Consider the following 6,000-nt stretch of genomic DNA (forward strand, 5'->3'; position numbering starts at 1 on the left):
CCAGTACATATAATCCAACATACAAGTCTCCCCAGTAAATATCATACCACGCACAGCTCCCCCCTCCCAGCATATATAATACCACATACAGCTACCTCCAGTACATATAATCCCACACACAGCTCCCCCCTCGGCACGTATTATACCACATACATCTCCCCCAGTACATATAATCTCAAACACAGCTCCCCTTCCCAGCACATATAATACCACATACAGCTTCCCCCTCCCAGCACATATAATACCACATACGGCTTCCCCCTCCCAGCACATATAATCTCACATACACTCCCGATAGTACATATAATCTCACATAGCTTTCCCCTCCCAACACATATAATACCAAACACAGCTCCCCCCTCCCAGCAGATACTGTATAATACCACACACAACTCCCACCTCCCAGCACATATAATACCACACACACTCCCCCCAGTACATATAATCCCACCAGGGCTGGCTCCAGGCACGCTCCTTAGGAGCGGCCACAAAGGGCGCTGACTCCTAAGGGCGACCGGTAACCGGCCGCAATTTTAAATCAGCTACCAGTCTGTCACCCAATCAGAGCTCACGGATTGGCAGCTGCTGCCGGACTGCGAGCTTTGACTGGCTGACGAACCAGCAGCTGATTTCAGGGAGATAGCCAGATAAGACAGGAGTGTAGGAAAGGAGAGACAAATGCTGCGCTCTTCTGCCCTCACACACAAGCAGTGGTGCGGCAGCAGCAGGAGCAGCAGGAATAGCAAGAGAGGCCCGCGGAGGTGAGCAGTACTACAGGGGGCATGTGTATCTGGCAGTCTTGGGGCATGTGTATCTGGCACCCTTGGGCACGAGTATCTGGCACTCTGGGGGGCACATGTGTCTGGCACTCTGGTGGGGCACGTATATCTGGCACTCTGGGGGGGCACGTATATCTGGCACTCTGGGGGCACATGTATCTGGCACTGTGGGGGCACGTATATCTGGCACTGTGGGGACACGTGTATCTGACAATGTGGGGGTGTATTATGTGTATCTGGCACTGTGGGGACACATGTATCTGACAATGTGGGGGTGTATTATTTGTATTTGGCACTGTGGGGACACGTGTATCTGACAATGTATAGGCATATTATGTGTTAATGGCACTGTGGGGGCACATGTGTATCTGACAATGTGGGGGCATATTATGTGTAGCAGACAATGTTGGGGCATATTATGTGTATCTAGCACTGTGGGGGCACATGTGTATCTGGCACTGTGGGGGCATAATAAAGTATGTGTATCTGGCATTGTGGGGGCATATAATGTGTATCTGGCACTGTGGGGGCATATAATGTGTATCTGGTACTGTGGGGTATATAATGTGTATCTGGCACTGTGGGGACATATAATGTGTAACTGGCACTGTGGTGGCATATAATGTGTATCTGGTACTGTGGGGGAATATAATGTGTATCTGGCACTGCACTGCCAGGGGCATATGTGTTTATGGCACTGTGAGGGCATATAATGTGTATCTGGCACTGTGAGGCATATATTGTGTATCTGGCACTGTAGGGGTGTAAAATGTGTATCTGGCACTGTGGGGGTGTATAATGTGTATCTGACATTGGGGGGGCATATTATGTGTATCTTGCACTGATGGGGCATATAATGTGTATCTGGCACTGCTGGGGGCATATCATGTGTATTTGGCACTGTGGGGGCATATTATGTGTATCTGGCATGTGGGGGCATATTATGTGTATCTGGCACTGTGGGGGCATATTATTTGTATATATGGCACTGCACTGCTAGGGGCATATGTGTATCTGGCACTGTGAGGGCATATAATGTGTATCTGGCACTGTGGGGCATATATTGTGTATCTGGCACTGTGGGGGCATAAAATGTGTATCTGGCACGGTGGGGGCATAAAATGTGTATCTGACATTGTGGGGGCATATTATGTGTATCTGTCCCTGTGGGGGCATATAATTTGTATTTGGCACTGTCGGGGCATATAATGTGTATCTGGCACTGTGGGGGCATATAATATGTATCTGGCACTGTGGGGGCATATAATATGTATCTGGCATTGTGGGGGCATATTATGTGTATCTGACACTGTGGGGGCATATAATGTGTATCTGGCACTGTTGGGGCATATAATGTGTATCTGGCACTGTGGGGGTGTATAATGTGTATCTGGCACTGTGTGGGCATATAATGTGTATCGGGAACTACACTGCTGGGGGAATAAGTGTATCTGGCACTGTGGGAGCATATAATGTGTATCTGGTACTGTGGGGTATAAAATGTGTATCTGGCACTGTGGGGACATATAATGTGTATCTGGCACTGTGGGGGAATATAATGTGTATCTTGCACTGCACTGCTGGGGGCATATGTGTATCTGGCACTGTGAGGGCATATAATGTGTATCTGGCACTGTGGGGCATATATTGTGTATCTGGCACTGTGGGGGCATAAAATGTGTATCTGGCACGGTGGGGGCATAAAATGTGTATCTGACATTGTGGGGGCATATAATGTGTATCTGGCACTGTGGAGGCATATAATTTGTATTTGGCACTGTCGGGGCATATAATGTGTATCTGGCACTGTGGGGGCATATAATATGTATCTGGCACTGTGGGGGCATATAATATGTATCTGGCATTGTGGGGGCATATTATGTGTATCTGACACTGTGGGGGCATATAATGTGTATCTGGCACTGTTGGGGCATATAATGTGTATCTGGCACTGTGGGGGTGTATAATGTGTATCTGGCACTGTGGGGGCATATAATATGTATCTGGCATTGTGGGGGCATATTATGTGTATCTGGCACTGTGGGGGCATATAATGTGTATCTGGCACTGTTGGGGCATATATTGTGTATCTGGCACTGTGTGGGCATATAATGTGTATCGGGAACTGCACTGCTGGGGGAATAAGTGTATCTGCACTATGGGAGCATATAATGTGTATCTGGCACTGTGTGGGCATATAATGTGTATCTTGCACTGTGGGTGCATATAATGTGTATCTGACACTGTGGGGGGGTGTAATGTGTATCTGGCTCTGTGGGGTCATATAATGTGTATCTTGCACTGTGGGGGCATATAATGTGTATCTGGAACTATTGAGGCATATAATGTGTATCTGGCTCTGTGGGTGCATATAATGTGTATTTGGCACTGTAGTGGCATATGAAATGAATCTGGGACTGTGGGGCATATAATATGTATTTGGCACTGTGGGGGGTATATTATGTGTATCTGGCACTGTGGGGGTTTATAATGTGTATCTGCACTGTGTGGGCATATAAGGTGTATCTGGAATTGTAGGGGCATATTATGTGTATCGGGCACTGTGGGGGCATATAATGTATATATCTGGCACTCTGGGGGATTACAGTGAGTATCTGGCACTTGGGGACATATTATCTGTATCTGGCAATGTGGTAGCATATAATGTGTATCTGGCACTGTGGGGGCATATAATGTGTATCTTGCCCTGTGTGGGAATATAATGCTTATCTGGCACTGTGGGGGTGTGTAATGTGTATCTGGCACTGTGTGGGCATATAATATGTATCTGGTATTGCACTGCTGGGGGAATAAGTGTATCTTGCACTGTGGGGGCATATATTGTGTATCTGGCACTGTGGGGGTGTATAATGTGTATCTAGCAATGTGGGGTCATATAATTTGTATCTGGCACTGTGGGAGAATATAATGCATATCTTGCACTGTGGGGGTTTATAATGTGTATCTGGCACTGTGGGGGTGTATAATGTGTATCTGGCACTTTGGGTTCATATATTGTGTATTTGGCACTGTGGGGGCATATAATGTGTATTTGGCACTGTGGGGGCATTTAATGTGTATTTGGCACTGTGGGGGCATATAATGTGTATCTGGAACTGTTGAGGTATATAATGTGTATCTGGCACTGTGGGGGCATATAATGTGTATTTGGCACTGTGGGGGCATATAATATGTATCTGGAACTGTTGAGGCATATAAATGTGTTTCTGGCACTTTGGGGGCATATAATATGTATCTGGCTCTGCACTGCTGGGGGCATATGTGTATCTGGCACTGTGGGGTCATATAATGTGTATCTGGCACTGTGGTGGGCGTAGACTATGTATCTGCACTGTGGGGGTGTATAATGTGTATCTGTCACTGTGGGGACATATAATGTGTATCTGGCACTGTGGGAACATATAACGTGTATCTGGCACTGTGGGTGCATATAATGTATCTGGCACTGTGGGGGCATATAATGTGTGTTTCGCGCTGTTGAGGCATATAATGTGTAACTGGCACTGTGGAGGCATGGAATGTGTATCGGGCACTGTGGGGTTATATAATGTGTGTCTGGCACTGTGGGGGCATATAATGTGTATTTCGCACTGTTGAGGAATATAATGTGTATCTGGCATTGTGCGGGCGTGTAATGTGTATTTGTTACTGTGGGGGCATATAATGTATATCTGGCACTGTGAGGGCATATAATATGTATCTGGCACTGTGTGAGCATATATGTATCTGGCACTGTGAGGGCATATAATGTATATCTGGCACTGTGGGGGCATATAATATGTATCTGGCACTGTGTGGGCATATATGTATCTGGCACTGTGGGGGCATATAATGTGTATCTGGCACTGCACTGCTGGGGGCATATGTTTATCTTTTTCTGTTGGGGCATATAATGTGTATCTAGCACTGTGGGGACATATAATTTGTATCTGGCACTGTTGTGGCATATAATGTGTATCTGGCACTACTGGGGGTGTATGTGTATTTGGCACTACTGGGGGCGTATGTGTATTTGGCACTGCTCTACTGGGGTCATTATGTGTGCTGATACTATACTGGAGAAATAGATAAAGTACACTGCTATGAGCGTTATGTGTAAGGCTGCTAATTGTGTGTGTAGAGGGTGTGTGAAAATATATTTATAGTCTGATAATATAAAGTTGCGAGGTCACGCCCAATTTTCCAGGAGCACAGGCACCTAAAGCGTGCGCATTGGGGGAGGAGACGCTTTGAAATTATCTCGCTCAGGGTGCTAGCCCATCCAAGTACATAAAATCCCACATACAGCACCCCCCTCCCAGCACACATAACACCACACACACTCCTCTCAGTACATATAATCCCACATACAGCCTCCCCCTCGCAGTACATATAATCCCTCATACAGCAAACATTTTCCTGTATGTGGCTCCCCATTGCAGGTCATTCCCGTACCTCTTTCACCACTTGCCAAGTCATCAACATCCACTAGTTGTCTGCATGGGTCTCCTGTTTTATCGCCGTCAACTCCTACCCTTTACGCAGCAGGAGAGACAGACATGAAGTGACTGAACTGCGCCCTCTCATTGCCACTACCAGCGCGAGGGGGGAAGGCGGAAGTATGCTAAAGGAGACACCGTGAATCGCTGCCCACAGGAGCTGCTCCTCTCCTCGCTTCGGCGGCAGCACACACAGGCTTCTTGTAATGAATCAGATTGACTCATTACAATGCCGTTGAGTTTAGGCCCGCAACTGTCCGCATCCCCGTACTGGTCACTTGCGCCCTCAGGGTGACAAGGCTGTGTGCCAGGCACCACTGGCACATACATAGTTACGGCCCTGCTAATCATAATAATTGTCTGTAACAATTACTCTTGTCTATGATAATAGATTCTCTTACTTGTAAAAAATAAGGATGCTTCATACTAGTATGATTTCAAATATTATTTACAAAAATAAAACATACTTCTGAACTTACTTTTTAATGCTTTTAAACTCTGGTCTTATGCGTACCTGCATGACCACATGCCAGTCTTCGTAAATGCACCAAAAAAGCATTCTGGGGCTTAGGAAGAGTTGGACAAAAGTTACATTTGTACAATTTTGAAATGTGCAAGTGCACAAAATAAGGGCCTAATTCAGACCTGATTGCTAGCAAGCGATTTTTGCACCGCTCTCATCAGATAGTCGCCGCCTACAGGGGGGGAGTGTATTTTAGCTG

This window comes from Pseudophryne corroboree, chromosome 10 (assembly GCF_028390025.1).
Source record: "Pseudophryne corroboree isolate aPseCor3 chromosome 10, aPseCor3.hap2, whole genome shotgun sequence".
Lineage (NCBI taxonomy): Eukaryota > Metazoa > Chordata > Amphibia > Anura > Myobatrachidae > Pseudophryne > Pseudophryne corroboree.